Source organism: Antechinus flavipes, chromosome 4 (genome assembly GCF_016432865.1).
Source record: "Antechinus flavipes isolate AdamAnt ecotype Samford, QLD, Australia chromosome 4, AdamAnt_v2, whole genome shotgun sequence".
NCBI classification, from domain to species: domain Eukaryota; kingdom Metazoa; phylum Chordata; class Mammalia; order Dasyuromorphia; family Dasyuridae; genus Antechinus; species Antechinus flavipes.
This window is the reverse complement of record NC_067401.1, coordinates 161,889,666-161,908,787: the sequence shown is the minus strand read 5'-3', so window position 1 is coordinate 161,908,787 and position 19,122 is coordinate 161,889,666. Positions and strand designations below refer to the sequence as shown.

At 37.4% G+C, this 19,122-nt stretch overlaps 1 long non-coding RNA gene across 1 annotated transcript in view; it reads left to right on the top strand.

The window, feature by feature from the left end:
• LOC127560584 (uncharacterized) overlaps nt 1-19,122 on the top strand; it is a 46,099-nt gene that overhangs the window by 1,437 nt on the left and 25,540 nt on the right. The window contains exon 2 of the long non-coding RNA XR_007953365.1: nt 479-607. This is a non-coding gene — a long non-coding RNA (uncharacterized LOC127560584). The remainder of the gene's footprint in view (nt 1-478; nt 608-19,122) is intronic.

The window sequence follows — 19,122 nt, the reverse complement described above, 5'->3', positions numbered from 1 at the left end:
GTCAAAATCAAGAGCCATCCCTAGATGTGAGTGATCTTGGACAAGTTGTTCAATAAGCTTTAAATAGCTTAGAAGTAAGCTTCTAAATGCATGTTATAATTCTATTGCAAAAACTTCCAATATCATTTCCTTTTAGAAATTATCATATTGTGAACAAAATACTGTGAATAAAATAAAGACTCAAAAGAGATAACAATGAACAGAAATAATAGCAAAAACATCAAGGTCACAATTCAAATGGTATCATTTCTGGCAGTCAACAATGATCATAGATCAGGATCAGCTACTGTAGGGTAGCTATGAGGTCCTAAGTTTTTTGAATGGCTTTGGAGAACTCCTCTCAGATTCTCCATTTAAGCGAAGCTACTTCATAGTTTCCTACCTAGCAGCTGTCCTGTATTTTATTATTGTCTCCAGAAACTCATTCTCCTGCAAAACCATATCAACTCTGAAATTATCAAATTCTCCTTTTTCACAGGATTCCTTCCCTTCCTCTGACTGAACAGGATGCTAGGACATCAGAGACTGAGTCCTATGTCCTCCATTTAAGGAGGAAGCCTAGAGTTGTCATCTCATGATTTCATACCCAGTGCCCAACTTCATCAAGGTATGGATTTCTCCACTCTATCTTCCTTTCAACTTCCTTTTATGTGTTGTCTTCACCTAGTAGATTGTGAATTCCTTGAGGGCAAGGGCTGTTTTTTGTATTTCTTTGTATCTGCAGTGTTTAGCATAAGGTCTGGCACATAAAAGTGCTTAATAAATGTATATGAACTGAATAACTAAATATAAATTATTCCACAGTGCCAGTTAATAATAACACTCAATCCAGCATCACTACTAAATTTACTGTTCCCTAAACTACTAGTCAGAATTTCCCACTCAGTTCAGTATTGAGTCTGATTCAGGTCAATTTACTTTCAATATAGGAGCAAAATAGGAACTTGTGGTCCATTCAACATTTTTTTTCATTTATTTTATTTTCAATACATGGAACAAAATAAGCATCTTCACAACACAGTATGATGAAGAAAAAAAGATGATTGTGCATGAAACTGCAAATCTATCTTGTACAACCTACTATTCCCTCAAATAAACACATTATCACATAAATTTCTTTTTTTTCTTCCTTCTTTCCTCCTCCCTCCCCCATCCTAGAGACGTCTACCATTAGACACAAATAGGTATATATGTAAAATTATTTTATACGTATTTCTTTTTTATTAGTTCTTTTTCTGGATACAGATAGCATCTTCATGTTTCTTTTATTTTTAGTTTGTGTATTGTGTAGTTAAAAAGACTCATTCACTCAAAGTCTTTCTTAAAATAATATTGCTGTTACTATATTCAATATCCTCTTGGTTCTGCTCACTTTGTTCTTCATTTTATGCAAGTCTTTTCATTTCCTTCTTAGATTATTGAGCTCATCATTCTGTATATCATAGTAGTATTCCGTCACAACCATACACCACAACTTGTTCAACCATTCCCCAATTGATGAAAATCCCTGCAATTTCAATTCTTTGCCACTGCAAAGAGAACTGCTATAAACACCCCATTCGCAGGCAAAATTATAATTACTATTTGTGAATTTTCTTCCATCTTATTTTGACGTACTATTTTCTTTCTCAACCTCTGTTTTTATCATATCCCTGTTACCTTATTTTCTCCCTCATCCTTTCACCCTCCCCCACCATCCAGAACTCAAAAGTCTTTCCATCCCCTCTCCCAACCCTCAATCCCAATCCACACACTCCTCTAAAAATCCCGCCCCCACCCTATCCTCCTGTTTTCTCACCTCAATACATGTTCAAAAGGCTTCTACACCCCTCTAGATGTACATGCTATTTTCTCTTCAACCCAGATGAGTGTAAGGTTCCAATATTACCAACCCTCCACTTCCACCTGCTTCCTCTGTATTATTTCTTTTATCACACTGTTTTTATAAAATAATTGTAATATATATAATTAAAATATAATTGTTCCCTTTTACCTTTTCCTACCCAATTTCATTTTTCTGAATCATTCCATCTTTTCAACTCAGCCCCAATCTTTCTTTCCAACTACCAGAAAATGAGAGAGATTTGCTTAGCCATTGTAGGAGATTATTACACAAAGATAGATATTGGGGATATCTCACACTGATTTAGTTTAGCAAAGCTCTTTTGCCTGTTACCTACTATTATCTACCAATCAAGTGTCACAGCATCTATGGAACTTCTCTTGGCTACTCTCTATTTAGGCAATGAGGAAATGATTATATAGTCTGAAAGTATCGACCCTAAGCCAACCAAGTCATAAGGAAAGTTTCAATATCATTTAAGGAAAAATTAGCCTGCATTCCCTGGCAGGAACCATCAGAGAGGTATTACCAAATTGCTGCCCCATTCTTCCACAGAGGTTGAGTAGGGGATCTCCCTCATTCTCATCCAGGGCTCAGTATGATCAAGTATGGTCACCAAGAAAGCTAAAATAGGGCTGCTTAAATTTTTCCCACTCATGAGCCCTTTTTGCTCAAGAAATTTTTACATGATCCCAGGTATATAGATATATAAAACAAATATTCTGAGATGATAAAAGGCTAGGCTGGAGATTTGATACACCATACCATTACTGGAGCATGAGGATAAAACTGTTGTTTCAAGAGTAGTTCAAGGATAGCCACATAGGGTCAGTGAACCAGGAAAAAACAAAAAAGCAGTTCTAAAGAGTTAGGTCTTCATAGGTCCCTACCTATGAAGGGCTATTAGACTAGGTCAGTGGGGTCCTTCTTTATTTCATTGAAAGAACTTTTAACATACCCCTAGAAGGGCCCTTGCTACAGCATTTATATATTTCTGATTATCTAGTCTGTCCATCCTCCATATTTGCAGAACCTTTTTCTATTTCAACCATGATATAAACCATGGAAAGATATAAACTCTTTCCAACATATACTATGCCAGTTGTCATAGAATGGACAAAACTCAGGATATTTTGAGTTTAGGTAGTTTAGGTTCAATTATTGGAATGAATTGAGACACCTAGAGTCCATCTAATATTTTACAAAAGAAGGTTTATTTAACTATTGGAGAGAAAGAATTCTCAATTAGATACAGCATTTAGCTTAGATAGATGTAGCTTTCTTTCTCCTCCTCACCCCTTTACCAATATTCATGTGGAAACATGTCTGGTCAGCAAGATTTCATCAGTCACACAACTTTGGAACTTCTACTAAATCTGAAGGAACTCAGCTCCCAATAAGAAGGCCTTTTTTTGTGGCACTAGACTAAGGTTTTTAACCTGGGGTCCATGGACAGAAGGGTCTATGGATAGATTTCATTTAATTATGAATGTAGGCCACAAACTACAATAGTTTTAGTACTATTTTTGGTGATTATCACTAACAAAAAATCACAGGCATATTTCCTATTATATTACAGTTATTGCAGCTATCTCAAAGTATCATTTATGCTTATTGCTATTTCAAAGTCACTATAGTTATTAGAACAATCACTGGATCACTTTCTCTCTATAAATATTTGTGACACAGTATATAAGGGCAAACTGTAAATGATATCAGAAATGAGAACCATTTATTTGTATTATTGACTACCTCTGCCCCCAGTGTCTGAAGGCTAGATATGTAACATGTCACCTATCTCCTAAGATTCCCCAGTACTCTTAAAGAGATTGAGAGCGTCTAAGCTCACTGACAATGGCTTTGGCTGCAATCCATATTGTTATCTACTAGGTAGATTCTTTAAACCCCAATTCCATTTAACTACTTGCAATGGAATTAGCTTTTAAAAGGGAATAGCAAATATACATATAACTTAGCTCAATTCCTATACATCATAGTCTCAGGTCCAAGTTCAAAACTTTCTTTCCCTCAAGTTTGAGTTTTACTTCTCTGGCTTCTTAGGGCTTCCCTGCCTAGTTAGCTAAATACAATAGTCTGCCTATAATCCTGGTTACTAAAGGCTTAAATTTTCAAACCAGTGGGCTCACCCTTGGCACTGAGGACAAAAACAGAACAGAAACAAATACAAATTACTGGTATAAAAGAGAATGGAAGAAATGGTATCTCCTCTCCTGATTTAGTTCATAGTATTCACACTGGGAGCAAACTGTGATCTTCAACCTCCATCAGGAAAGAAAACACAGGAAAAAACTGTTCCAGTCTGGCAGTTTTAAAAGATGCGGTCAGTTTAGCAAACAATCGAAGGAAACTACTCCCACTCACTTAGGAGGAAAATGCAGGATGCAGAGAATCTCCATGTTAGCAGGTCTGACCTGCATAGGATAACCCCTCTTACACGTTCTTTTTTTTTCTCTTAGCTATTTATTTTCAAAATATATGTATAGATAGGTGTCAACATTCACCCTTGCAAAACCTTGTGTTCCAAATTTTTTCCTCCCTCTCTTTCACCTGTTCCTCCCTTAGACAGAAAGTAATCCAATATATGTTAAACATGGACTTTTCTTCTATAAATATTTTCTCTCTCTTTTTTTTAAATAACTTTTTAATGATAGAACTCATGCCAGGATAATTTTTTACAACATTATCCCTTGCATTCACTTCTGTTCCGATTTTTCCCCTCCCTCCCTCCACCCCTTCCCCCAGATGGCAAGCAGTCCTTTACATGTTATAGGTTACAGTATATCCTGGATACAATATACGTGTGCAGAACCGAACAGTTTTCTTGTTGCACAGAGAGAATTGAATTCAGAAGGTATAAATAATCTGGGAAGAAAAACAAAAATGCAAACAGTTTATATTCATCTCCCAGTGTTCTTTCTTTGGGTGTAGCTGCTTCTGCCCATCTTTGATCAATTGAAACTGAATTAGCTGTCTTTATCGAAGAGATCCACTTCCATCAGAATACATCCTCAAACAGTATCATTGTTGAGGTATATAATGATCTCTGGTTCTGCTCATTTCACTCAGCATCAGTTCATGTAAGTCTCGCCAGTCCTCTCTATATTCATCCTGCTGGTCATTCCTTACAGAATAATAATATTCCATAACGTTCATATACCACAATTTACTCAACCATTCTCCAATTGATGGGCATCCATTCATTTTCCAGCTTCTAGCCACTACAAATAGGGCTGCCACAAACATTTTGGCACCTACAGGTCCCTTTCCCTTCTTTAGTATCTCTTTGGGGTATAAGCCCAGTAGAAACACTGCTGGATCAAAGGGTATGCACAGTTTGATAACTTTTTGAGCATTCTATACATATTTCTACAATTATCATGCTGCACAAGAAAAATCAGATCAAAAATGAGAAATGAAAAAAAAGGCAAAGCAGACGACAACAAAAAAGGTAAAAATGTTATATTGTATCCACATTCGGTTACCACATTCCGCTTGCTGGGTGCAGATGGCTTTCTCCATCACAAGTACATTGGAACTGGCCTGAATCACCTCACCACATTTATCAGAATTAATGATAGTATAATTTTGCTATTGCTGTCTACAATATTCTCTTGGTTCTATTTCATTCACTTAGCATCAGTTCATATAATCTTTCTAGACCTTTCTGAAATCATCTTACTGATCAATTCTTATAAAACAATAATATTCCATAGCATTCATATATCATAATTTATTCAGCCATTCTCTAACTGATGGGCATCTCCTTGATGAGGTGTAAAGTGGTCTAGATTCCTGGTGGTCTAGAGGTTAGTAGCTATAAGAGAGTTATTAAGAATCCCCATTAAATTGGCTGCAGTTTTTAGGAGTGAAAGAATTCACTCATTCCCGAACATTGGTTGCAAAATGAAAATTTATTGTTAGATCGAAATCAGTTTACCAAGAGACTAACTTCTATAGTGGCAGATGTGTGGAAAATGTAGTTTTGCCCTGAGAATGCAGTTCTCAGTGCACAGAAAGTCCTGGCAGCTGAGTGAGCTGCTAGGTCCATCTGCAAAGACTTTAGTTGATGGAAGTTTATTATATTGGGTGTTTTGGTTGGGGTTGGGAGCTGGAGCAGATCAGAACCCATGGGGGGCTGGGCAGCTCAAGTTGGCTCAGATCCAGTGAGGGTTGGGACAAGCCCAGATCTCCTATGGAATCCAAAGGGATGTTTTTTGACCAGGATTTGTGAATCAAAGGCTCTGGCATCCAGAAAAAACAACTTGTCTGGGGAGAATATGCCTCAGCCAGGAGGGGCTGGGAATCTGAAGGAATCACAGATCAATAGGAAATATAGTTTCTTAAAGGGACCACAACCTGCTTCACCTTCAGTTTCCACTTCCTTGACACCACAAAAAGGGCTTCTACAAACATTTTTGTACCCAGTGGAGATACTGCTGGATTAAAGGGTATGTACAGTTTTACACATTATTTCTAAGAAAGTACAGAAAACCACATGAAACCCACAAACAATAGCCAAATTCCAGGAAGGAAAGTAGTCCTGAGATACCACTATAATCTGCATGTCTACCAGAGAGTTACTAATAGATTAAAACTTCATGTAAATTGTAAAAACTACTTTCCCACTTAATTGACAAACAAATTTCTTGGATATCCTATACTTTATTTAACATACAAATTACTTCTCTCTATATAGATTTATCAAATTACTTAAAACCTCCCCTTCAAAAATGTTGTTTTAAAAATATAAATTCAATAAAATATTTTAAGATTTATTTACTTTATAGAGGCCCAACTTAAATTAATATTTCAAGGAAAAGAAAATATGAGGGGGAACTTTTTTTATGGTTTTACTTTTATTAATATGACAGGACACAAAAGCTACAGTGTGTGGGGTTTTTTTTAATATAGAAAAATCCTTGCAAAAAGAAGTATATAGTCAGCAAAACTGAAAGATTACCCATCTTGAAAGTAAAATGAAAAAGGTTGTTTTTGTTTTGGGGGATAGGGTTGAGAGGACGAATACTATTCAAAAACATTGGGACACTTCCAAAAAAAATCAGATTTGCCATTTCACAAATCTTTTCTTGAAACATCAGATAAAGTCAGTTTCTGGCCTGGCAATTTTTAGATGACTTTAGCAAACCACAGATATTAGAAATGTCGAAATTGGTTTGTGGATTGTAACAACAACAATAACAACAACAAAAATCAAACAAATTCCAAGGAAGTTTCCATTGTCAAAAGAGCAATATGTTCTAGAATAATTAATGTTTTTAGCATCTACCAGTATGTCATTGAAGTACTGGCAGCCTCATCATTTCTCTTAAATATTTAATTGAATAAAACTACAGATATCTCTAAATGTAGCCAGCTTCTTGTATTTTTGTTTTGTTTTGTTTGTTGGTTGTTGTTGTTTTTGTTATGTGCATATATTCAGAGAACTCCTTTCTTTGCTCCTCAATAATATTTCATTTTTCCAAATACATGTCAAGACAGTTTTGAAGCAGGTTGTGATCCCTTTAAGAAACTGTATTTCCTATTGATCTGTGATTCCTTTCAGATTCCCAACTGGATCTGAGCCAACTTAGGCTCTCCCAGCCCCCACTGGTTCTGATCTGCTCAGGCTTCCCAACCCCCATTCTGGCTTGCTTGGGCTGCCCAGTCCAATCCCCTCTAAGACATCCAATATAATAAGCTTCCATCAACTAAAGTCTTTGCAGATGGACCTTGGCGGCCCTCCTTACTGCCAGGACCTTCTGTCCACTGAGAACTGCATTCTCAGTGCAAAACTCCATTTTCCATAGATCTGCTACTATAGAAGTCAGTCTCTTGGTAAACTGATTTTTATCTAACAATAAACTTTCATTTTGCAACTAATATTTGGGAATGAGTGAATTCTTTTACTCCTATAACCTGTGGCCAATTTAAAAGGGAATCTTAATAACTCTCTTATAGCCACTAACCTCTAGACCACCAGGAATTTAGATCACTCTAAACATCATCATATCATTCCTGATGGACCAGGAATCCTGAATATCTGGACACTCAGAACCAATTTGGGTTCGGAACTGTTGGTTCAGTATTCTTCCAGGAAGAATACCTGCATTCTCTGACAAAAGGCCTTCTTTTGTCTCACTCTATCTTTAAAGGTAGTGGGCACACAACACAGACTGGGTCTAGGCTGTGGGCAATATTCTCCTAGGGAGAATATTTGCATTTTCTGGCAAAAAGGACTCTTTTTTTTTCACACTCTATTTTTAGAGGTAGTGGGACCAGGAAATCAGGAACTCTGGACAAGGTAAAAGACCTTTTTTTCTTTCCCTATCCTGCAGTGGACACCCAAGCCACCTGGGTCAGGTTTGGGTCATTGTTAGAGGTCTTCACTTGTGCACAATTCTTTACGAATTGCTGTGGACTGACAAAGGGCCTCCTTTAGTCTCACTCTCTGTCTCTAGAGACACGAAAGATGCTGTAAGAATTTGGGAAAACTAAAAGCTTTTACCAGTCCACAATCTAGAAACAACTCTGCCTCTGAAAAATCCTTCCTTGAGCAGAGGCACTTGGCTTGAGGAAACTCCCTTGGCCCAACCCCTCCAGAGACAAAGGACCTTCCTTTTCATCTCAAGCTCTCACCAGAAAACCCTGACTGGACACGAGAGGAAGTGTCTCTTTAACTGCCCCCCCAGACCAAGAAGACACATAGCCTTTCTGGGGACCCCTCTCGGGGGTCCCAGGCCAGCACTCTCTTTGATCTGTTCTGGGGAGATAACCCGAGAAACTTAAGAGAAGCCATGCTTGAGCCCTTCTCCCACTCCACTGTATATACACTGGAGTTTTTTTTAATGATGAGGCTGAATTAGGTGAGCTTGGAGAATATCTCTCTACCCTTGGCTGCTACTCCCTTGGGGGGGGCGGGGGGGGAAAGAAGGGGGAAGGCGTCTCCTTCAGGTCTTGCTCTCCCAGCAAGATTTGGGGGTTTGGATGAGCTCCCCCTCCCTCAAGTTCCAGCATGGAATGGACAACGGAGCCCTTGCTGTTCGGGAAGTGCCAGGTAAGTTCTCCCTCACCCTCCACCCTGCACCTCTGGTCTTTCCTCCCCCTCCCCTATAGAGTGGGGAGCACAGAGGAACTCAAGGCCTTTTTCAGACCTCTTCCATGTGGCCATTTAAATGCTCCTATGCTGTCCCCTCATTGGGGTACTGTACAGTTTTCCACCAACTTTTAAAACAGAAGTTTGCCAGCATTATAGACAAGCGGGCCACGCCCCTCCCAGACCTTTTGCCTGGCTCTTAAAGGAGCCGCAGCTTCCAGCCCTCAGGAAGCATGCTTGTCCCATACATTTTAAAACAGGACTTGGTTTCCCTGATTTCTAAAAGAGTGAAAATAGTTTCTTTCTTTCTTTTCTCTTTTCTCTTCTCATTCCCTGACTGCAGCAGGAAATGAGGAGTTAGAGGGAGAGACTGAAACTATTTGAAAACTCCCTAACTACTTTCAATTTGGTGAACACCTTTAAAGGAGAAAGGCCTTTCCTGTTGCCTTTTCTCTAGCTTGCAGAATTCCCTTGTGGGGATTCCTGTGTGTTTCTCTCTCTCTCCAGACTTGTTCTCTATTATATAGCTGGTCCCTGACAAATTCTCCCTTGCTCGGTTGTACCCCAGTTCTGCCTCAGTTTCTCTGGCATTACAGCTCAAGGAGCAATTTCTTCTCTAGAGAAGGACGAGGGGCTATAGAATCTGGATACTGTCTATAGTCAGGGGAGGAACTACTGAATGGAGAAACTAAAACTTCCTAGAAGTCAAGGATTTCAGTCTTTCTAGTAATGACTGATTTCCTGTTTGGTGACCTTTCATGAGGTTTTTTTTTCCTGGTAAGCCACCATACCACCCTTCTATAGCTGGGGGAAAGGGGAGGGAGACAGCTTGAATTCCCCAGGAGCACTCAGGCGGAGCTGTCCAGAGCCTTGCTTTCAAGTGCAGATTTGCCTCTTCCAAGGACACTTGGACAAATTTCTGTAGTTTGACAAATAGCTCTCTTAGGAGAGCTTTTGTCACATTTTTCTGTGTCTCTAGGGATACCCAGAAAAGACGAGAGCTATAGAATTGGGAAAGCCTGGGAATTCTAAAGACTCACCTTTAGGCTGTCTCTTAATGCAGAGACACACTCCACTTGAAAAAATATCTCAACCTCAAAATTTGAACACTGATTAGATTAGCTGAAAGGGATCCAATTTCCCTCTACCCATCAATATCTCAGTGCTTTCTTAAAAATGCTTTTTTTTTCCCCCCAACTCCTGGGATTGATACTAACACTTCTGCCCTCAGGCAAAAGCAGCTAGACTACATGCCCAGCAGAATTGTCTCTTTCAAAGCTGAAAAAACTCTCAGCCTAACGAGAAACCTGGGACCCCCCCCCCAACTTTTTCAGCAGTCCAAGGCCAAAACCAGAGAGGCCCATTCTGAGCCCTCAATGTATCTCTCACTCTGCTGTTTCAAACAGCTGTTGATTTTTTTTTTAACTCTCTCACCTGAACTAAAACCTGAGGCTCTCAGCTCTTTTCACTACCTCTGGCTCCTCCCCCTCCCTCATAAAGAGTGGGGATAGTAGGGGGGGAAGGCTCAGGATCTTTGCCCAAACCGTCTTGGTGATTTTTCTGGTGAGATTGAGGAACCAACTTTCTCTTTAAAAATTCACCCTGGGACACTAATGCATTGTTGGTGGAGTTGTGAACGAATCCAACCATTCTGGAGAGCAATCTGGAATTATGCCCAAAAAATTATCAAATTGTGCATACCCTTTGATCCAGCAGTGTTTCTATTGGGCTTATATCCCAAAGAAATACTAAAGAAGGGAAAGGGACCTGTATGTGCCAAAATGTTTGTAGCAGCCCTATTTGTAGTGGCTAGAAACTGGAAAATGAATGGATGCCCATCAATTGGAGAATGGCTGGGTAAATTGTGGTATATGAATGTTATGGAATATTATTGTTCTGTAAGAAATGACCAGCAGGATGAATACAGAAAGACTTGGAGAGATTTACATGAACTGATGCTAAGTGAAATGAGCAGAACCAGGAGATCATTATACACTTCGACAAGGATATTGTATGAGGACATATTTTGATGGAAGTGGATTTCTTTGACAAAGAGCCTAACTAAGTTTCAATTGATAAATGACGGACATAAGCAGCTACACCCAAAGAAGGAACACTGGGAAACGAATGTGAACTATCTGCATTTTTGTTTTTCTTCCCGGGTTATTTATACCTTCTGAATCCAATTCTCCCTATGCAACAAGAGAACTGTTCGGTTCTGCAAACATATATTGTATCTAGGATATACTGCAACATATCCAACATATAAAGGACTGCTTGCCATCTAGGGGAGGGGGTGGAGGGAGGGAGGGGAAAAAAAATCGGAAAAGAAACGAGTACAAGGAATAATGTTGTCAATATAAAGTAATCATTAAATAAATAAATAAAAAGAAAAAAAAATTCACCCTGGGATAGCCATTAGCCCCAGGGATTCGGAGCTTTTTTTTTTTTTTTTTTTTTTTAACTTTTTGCTCCTGGCATTTTCTCCTACTTTTCTTTGATTGTTAGATGGGCCATCAGCATTCTTACAGACAGCCCACAAGAAGGGACCTGATACATTTCCTGCTAAAGGCCCCATTCCCAAATGTCCTCATTTCCACCCTGGAGGACACCCCACTTTTAATCTGCTCCTAAGATCTGTTTTCTCTAGGCTTCAAGCTGTGAATTTTCAACCGCTCTCCAGCCTGAACACAGGGACTGACTGAGACACACAGCACACAACCAGATGCTCTGCTGCTGTTTTCATTTCTCACACCCGCTCCTAGCATGAACCCCCCTGAAATCTCTATGACCCTTGTTAGCTTGAAGCAGCTACATGAAGTTGAGATCTTTGTCCTTTTTCCCTTAAATGAATGTAAGTTTTAACTGCTTGAGGGGGGAATGAAGCAGGTTGTGGTCCCTTTAAGAAACTGTATTTCCTATTGATCTGTGATTCCTTTCAGATTCCCAGCCCCTCCTGGCTGAGGCATATCCTCCCCAGACAAGTTGTCTTTCCTGGATGCCAGCCTTTGATTCACAAATCCTGGTCAGAAAGCATCCTTTTGAATTCCAATAGGAGATCTGGGCTTGTCCCAACCCCCACTAGATCTGAGCCAACTTGAGCTGTCCAGCCCCCACAGGTTCAGAACTGCTCGGGCTTCCGAACCCCCACCAAAACACCCAATATAATAAGTTTCTATCAACTAAAGTCTTTTTAGATGGTCCTCAGTAGCTCACTCAGCTGCAGGAAATCAGCCTGCTCATCATTTCTTAGAGAATAATAATATTCCATAATATTCATATACCATAACTTATTCAGCCATTCTCCAACTGACGGGCATCCACTTGGTTTTCAGTTCCTTGCCACTTAATAAATGGGCTGCTACAAACATTTTTGCACATATAAGTTCTTTTCTCTTTTTTATAATCTGTCCACTGAGAACTGCATTCTCAGTACAAAACTCCATTTTCCGTACATCTGCCACTATAGAAGTCAGTCTCTTGGTTAACTGATTTCAATCTAACAATAAACTTTCATTTTGCAACTAATATTCGGGAATGAGTGAATTTTTTCACTCCTAAAACCTGTGGCCGATTTAATGGGATTCTTAATAACTCTCTTATAGCCACTAACCTCTAGACCACTCTACACCTCATCAGTTTCAACATTCATTTTTATAAGATTTTATGTTCTAAATTTTTCTCCCTGCTTCCCTTACCTCTCACTTCCCTAAGACAGTAAGCAGTCTGATATGGGTTAAATATGTGCAATTCTTTACAACATATTTCCATATTTGTCATGTTGTGAAAAAAAAACTCAGACCAAAGAGGAAAAAAACATGAAAAAGAAAAAAACAATCAAAAAGGTGAAAATTCTATACTTTGTTCCACATTCAGTCTCCATAGTTTTCTCTCTGGATGCAAATGACATTTTCCATTCTGACTCTATTGGAATTACCTTGAATCACCTTATTGTTGAAAAGAGTCAAATCTATTATAGCTGATCATTACATAACCTTGTTATTGTGTATAATGTTCTCCTCGTTCTGCTCACTTCCCTCAGCATCAATTCATGCAAGTCTCTCCAGACTATTTCTGAAATCAGCCTGCTCATCATTTCTTAGAGAATAATAATATTCTATAACATTCATATACCATAACTTATTCAGCCATTCTCCAACTGATGGGCATCCACTTGGTTTCCAGTTCCTTGCCACTATAATAAATGGGCTGCTACAAACATTTTTGCACATATAAGTTCTTTTCTCTTATTTACAATCTCTTTGGGATACAGACCCAGTAGTAACATTACTGGATCAAAGGATATGCACACTTTGATAGCACTTTGGGCATAGGAACTCTTTTTTTGTCCTTCAGAAAGTAGGATTTTTAGCTGTCATGAATGAAATTGGGGAATCAAGGAATTAAGGTGAGGGTGAAGAATATTCCAGGTATGGAGATTAACCAGTACAAATCCATGAAGTCAAGAGAAGTACTAGAGCTATATCATCAGCATAGATGAATATTAGTTTAACCCATGGAATGGAATAATTGGAGTCATGAGAAATGAGGACATCACTCAATGAAATAGTATAAAGGAAAAGGAGAAAAGTATCCATAATGTAGTCTGGGTGACAACCATAGTTAGTGAGATTGAACATGGTTAGTGGATGAAGATTCAGCAAAAGAGACCAATAAATAGCAACATCAAGAAAAACTATAGATGACAAAATGACAAGAAAAAGTGATTGATAGTGTCAAAAGTTTCAGAGAGAACAAGAAGAATGAGTCTTGAGAAAAGGATAAAAAGAATTTGACACTAAAGAAATTACTGGTAACATTGGAGAGAATAGTTCCAATTAAATAATGTTATTATGCTATTAAAAAAATAAAAATGTTAGCAGTCAAATTGCAGAGATTAAAGGAGAGTGAGAAGGGAGAAAGTGGAGGCATTTAATAATAGATGACTTTATGAATACCTTTTGATCATTATTGGGTCTGTATCCCAAATAGGTCATAAAAGAGAGAAAAGGACCCACATGTACAAAAATGTGTGTAGCAGCCCTTTTTTAGTGACAAGGAACTGGAAATGGAGTGGATGTCCATTAGTTGGAGAATTGCTGAAAAAGTTGTGGTATATGAATATAATACAATATTATTGTTCTCTAAGAAATGATGAACAGACTAATTTTAGAAAAACCTGTAAAGACTTAACATGAATTAATGCTGAGAAAAGTGAACAAAACTAGGAGAACATTGTACACAGTAACAACAAGATTATGAGATGAGTAAAGTCCATTATAATGGGCTTTACTCTTTTCAGTCATGAAATTATGATTCAAGATAATTCCAATAGACTTGGGATGTAAAATGCCATTTACATTCAGAGAGAGAACTATGGAAAAATCAAATGTGAATCAAATTGTAGTATTTTCACATTTTTTTGTTTGTTTTTTCTTTCTCATGTTTTTTTTCCCCTGCTGGTCTGATTTTTCTTAAACAACTTGACAAATATGAAAATATATTTAAAAGAACTGTACATATTTAATCTATATCAGATTGTTTGCTGTCTTAGGGAGGGGAGAGATAAGGGAAAGAGGGAAGAAACATTTGAAACACAAAGTCTTACAAAAATGAATTTTGAGAGAGGTGCCATAGTCAGGATGACACAAGATTTGGCAGCTTCTACATTAAAGGATTGGAGGGCTTGGAATATAATATTTTGGAGAGCAAATGGGGTTAGAATTGTAACCAAGAATCATCTGCCCAGCAAAACTGAGTATAATCCTTCAGGGGAAGAAAAGGTGAGCATTCAGTGAAATTAGAGAATTTTCAAGCTTTCATGATAAAAAGACCTAAGTTGAATAGAAAATTTGATTTTCAAGTACAGGATAAGGAGGTAATCAAGAAAGGGAAATTATAAAGGATTTAACAAGATTTATCAGTTTACATTCCTACATGGCAAGATGATACTTGTAACTCTTAAGACTTTCTCATTATTGTGGCAACTAGGAGTAGATATAGACAGAGGGCACAGGTGTGAATTGAATATAAAGGGATAGTATCTAAAAATAAAATAAAATCAAGGGTATGAGAGAGGATGTATTGGGGGAAAGGGAAAGGGAGAGTTGGAAGGATGTCAATTATCTGCCATAAAAGAGGAAGAAAAAGCTTTTACAATAGAGGAGAAATAAGGGAAAAGAGGAAAAGTGAGAGAAATTTACTTTCTTTTTTTTTAATATTTTATTTTATTTTATAATAACTTTATATTGACAGAATCCATGCCAGGGTAATTTTTTTACAACATTATCCCTTGCACTCGCTTCTGTTCTGATTTTTCCCCTCCCTCCCTCTACCCCTTCCCTTAGATAGCAAGCAGTCCTATATATGTTAGATATGTTGCAGTATATCCTAGATACAATATATGTTTGCAGAACCGAACAGTTCTCTTGTTGCACAGGGAGAATTTGATTCAGAAATAACCCGGGAAGAAAAACAAAAATGCAAATAGTTCACATTCGTTTCCCAGTGTTCTTTCTTTGGATGTAGCTGCTTTTGTCCATCATTTATCAATTGAAACTCAGTTAGGTCTCTTTGTCAAAGAAATCCACTTCCATCAGAACACATCCTCATACAATATCGTTGTTGAAGTATATAATGATCTCCTGGTTCTGCTCATTTCACTTAGCATCAGTTCATGTAAGTCTCTCCAAGTCTTTCTGTATTCATCCTGCTGGTCATTTCTTACAGAACATTAATATTCCACAACATTCATATATCACAATTTACCCAGCCATTCTCCAATTGATGGGCATCCATTCAATTTCCAGTTTCTAGCCACTACAAACAGGGCTGCCACAAACATTTTGGCACATACAGGTCCCTTTCCCTTCTTTAGTATTTCTTTGGGATATAAGCCCAATAGAAACACTGCTGGATCAAAGGGTATGCATAATTTGATAACTTTTTGGGCATAATTCCAGATTGCTCTCCAGAATGGTTGGATTCGTTCACAACTCCACCAACAATGCATCAGTGTCCCAGTTTTCCCGCATCCCCTCCAACATTCATCATTATTTTTTCCTGTCATCTTAACCAATCTGACAGATGTGTAGTGGTATCTCAGAGTTGTCTTAATTTGCATTTCTCTGATCAGTAGTGATTTGAAACACTCTTTCATATGAGTGCTAATAGTTTCAATTTCATCATCTGAAAATTGTCTGTTCATATCCTTTGACCATTTATCAGTTGGAGAATGTCTTGATTTCTTATAAATTTGAGTCAGTTCTCTATATATTTTGGAAATGAGTAGGCCTCATTTCTTAAAAGTATAGGGAACTGAGTCAAATTTATTTAAAAAAAAAAAAAGAAAGAACCATTCCCCAATTGATAAATGATCAAAAGATGGGATCTATACCCAAAGGGATATAAAATCATGCATACCCTTTGACCTAACAATACCACTTCTAAATAAGAATCTCAAAAGAGATTTTTTTTTAAAAAGGGGAAAAAACCATGTGTATAAAAATATTTATAGCAGCTCTCTTCTCAGGGCAAAGAACTGGAAATTGAGGCGATGCCATCAAGTGGATTAAATAAATTGTCATGTGAGTATGAGGGAGTATTATTGTTCTTTAAGAAATTATAAGCATGAGCTCAAGCAAAGTGAATTGTACAGTGTATACATTAATAACAAAGTTGTGGGATAATTCCAGCTCTGAATGACTTGCTATTCTCAGTGATACAATAATCTAAGACTACTCTGAAGGACGTATGATGAAAAATGCTATCCATATGGAGAGGAAGAACTGATTGTGTCTTAATATAGGTTGAAGCATACGTTTTAAAAACTTTCTTTTTTTGTTGATGGCTTTTTGTGTGTGTGGGGAGAGGATTGATGTTTTCTTTTGCAACATGTCTTTCATGGAAATGTTTTGCACAACTTCACATGGACCTTTTCAATGGGAGTGAAGGAGCAAGGAAGAAGGAGAATCTAGAACTCAAAATTTTAAACACTAATATAAAAAAAAGTTTACATGTGACTAGGGAAAATAATTTTTTAAAAATAAAGATGAAAGTAGCCAATGGAAAAAATTAAATATGCTATGTGTTTTGGACCCCCAAAAAATGAATGTTGAACTCAATCTCTACATATATTTAAAAAAATAAAAACTGTTAAGAAAAAAATAATAGATGATTTTGTCAAAGAGTTTACAGGAGAAAGGGAGAAAAGATATAGGACAAGAGATAACCATCTGTCTCATTTTCCTGAATCATCAAAAGCAAATCTAATCACTAGACAAATTGTTCTGGAACTTTTACCATGACCTTCTGAGCTTGTGGTTAGCTAATTATAAATATCCACAGATCTGTTGATCTACAATTTCTTTTTTTAAAAATTACTCTACAATTTCAATCCTGTATTTGCGGATGAATAGGTACTACCTATTCCAAAATCCCATGGTTTCCCTAAGTTCTTTAGTAATCTCTACAACTAGAATATTGGACAGGAACTGTCGCCAAGTCCATCCCTTTCCTATGGACAAATCAGAAGTTACCCTGTGACTTTAATATACTTGATTGAGTTTCCAGATTCACTGATAGATATAAATATACAATTTTTTCATCATCAGAATCATTTTATTTTGAAATAATATCTAATAGACTTTTTTCAAAAGATGAGTTCTTCTTTTCCACTTAGCTGATGGTCCAGCACTACTTTCCACAAGCAGATTTCCACCTCAGTAAATTTGCCCAGTTTTTCTATAGAGAATGAGTGGTTTCATGCATTGTTTTTGTAAGATCTTGCCCATTTTCTGGGACTTTTTTGGAAGCAGTCAAATATCAAATGTATGGGGATTTCCATAAATCTCTTATCTTATGTGTTCCCTACATACCAAGATTTCTTAGCAGAAATTAGCACTTGTCAGATCTTGTCAATGAACTTGGCATCATGTTGCCATTTGTTTTTAGCACATCCTTTCAGAGGCTAAAGCCAGTATGTAAGCTTCCTTTGCTCTATCTGTTGGCCAACACATAATGGCCTTAACACTTAACACATCTTCTCCAATTTCTGAAACTCCAAAGCAGAAGTCAATAGGCAAACATGGTTCTCACCTAATCATTAGCAAAAATTCTAGTAGCATTCTACCAGGAATGGCACCACAGGTTTTACCCATTCCTGGCAGAATGTCACACATAGCGACTCCACTAGAATTTTTGCTTCAGTTTCAAGGTCCTTGGCAGATTTAGTTGATCAAACTTTTGATCTTCGTTGGGGAGACACATTCTGGTTTTAGATGTTTAGAATCCTACCAAGGCCAAGGTAACCTTAAATAGTTTGCTTTCATCATCATTTACTTGGTCATGGTAGATTCTGGCAAGGAAGCCATATATTGAAAAACATTTTTATCATAACACTTCTTCATCCTGTGGTACTTTATTTTGAATCTATAAAGCACAGGTCAGACAGTTGATATAATCATTGTCATTTCAAGTGTAATAGGTAAGCAATTTCTGCCTTTGTGGAGAGTAGGATAGCAGCCATGACTACTATCTTCAATTTAGGAGGATTTAGTTTGTCACTCTCCAAGTGTCCAATGGGCACTTAAAAATCTGTCTTGTTACAAGTGGTGCCAACAAATGGAATATTCAGATGAATTGGAAGCTATAATTGAAGAAGATGATGGTGATGGAGAATGTAGATATATATCATAACTCAAGTATTAAAGAAGTGATAGAAGTGGTTAAGGAGATTATCTTGAAAAACAAGGCTTCTCACTTTTATATAATGATGAAGAAGAAGCAGATATGGAAGAATATGAAGAGAATGGACTCCTGGAGATAAATGAGGCTAATCTGAACACAAGGCAAATAACAAAACTACAAGTCAGTGGGAGATGAAGATGCTATTTTACAAACCAGAATTTGTGATCTTTATACAACAATTTTTTATCAGATTTTAAGACTCTGGTCATTGGATTATTATAAGCAATGGCAACCTTTAAGACAGCAGTCAAAAAAAAAAACAAACAAAAAAAAGACAGCAGTCAAAAATAGATAAAAAACCAATGACCATTAAAAATCACCTTCATCAGGAATTGTGAACACATCCAGCCATTCTGGAGAGCAATTTGGAACTATGTCCAAAAAGTTATCAAACTGTGCAAATAAGGGAAACGGAGCT